The sequence below is a fragment of the Brassica oleracea genome, chromosome C4 (assembly GCF_000695525.1).
Source record: "Brassica oleracea var. oleracea cultivar TO1000 chromosome C4, BOL, whole genome shotgun sequence".
Classification (NCBI taxonomy): domain Eukaryota; kingdom Viridiplantae; phylum Streptophyta; class Magnoliopsida; order Brassicales; family Brassicaceae; genus Brassica; species Brassica oleracea.
The window spans coordinates 39310484-39310841 of NC_027751.1; positions in this window are offsets into that span (position 1 = coordinate 39310484).

Consider the following 358-nt stretch of genomic DNA (forward strand, 5'->3'; position numbering starts at 1 on the left):
ATAACATGTCTGAAAACAAATCAACAAAACCAAATAACCCCTCTTTAAACTGGTTAGTATAAAATAAATCAAAATCAAAGGCTTCTTCATCGTCCTTCTTATGGACCAATCAGATCAGTGTCTAAAATAAGACTTCTGCATCGTACATCTCGGGACTAAATGGACTTCTTTATCGTCCACCTTTGGACTGAATGGATCAGTGTCCAAAACAAGTGATCTCACGCCCATGTACTAGATAATGGATGAGACTGGTCCATATTAAATCTCTTGAGTACCCTTTTCTGTATATACTATTTGATGCACAAGGATTTCATTGTTAATGTACTCAAGCTGTAATCCCAAACAAAACTTTGTTTTC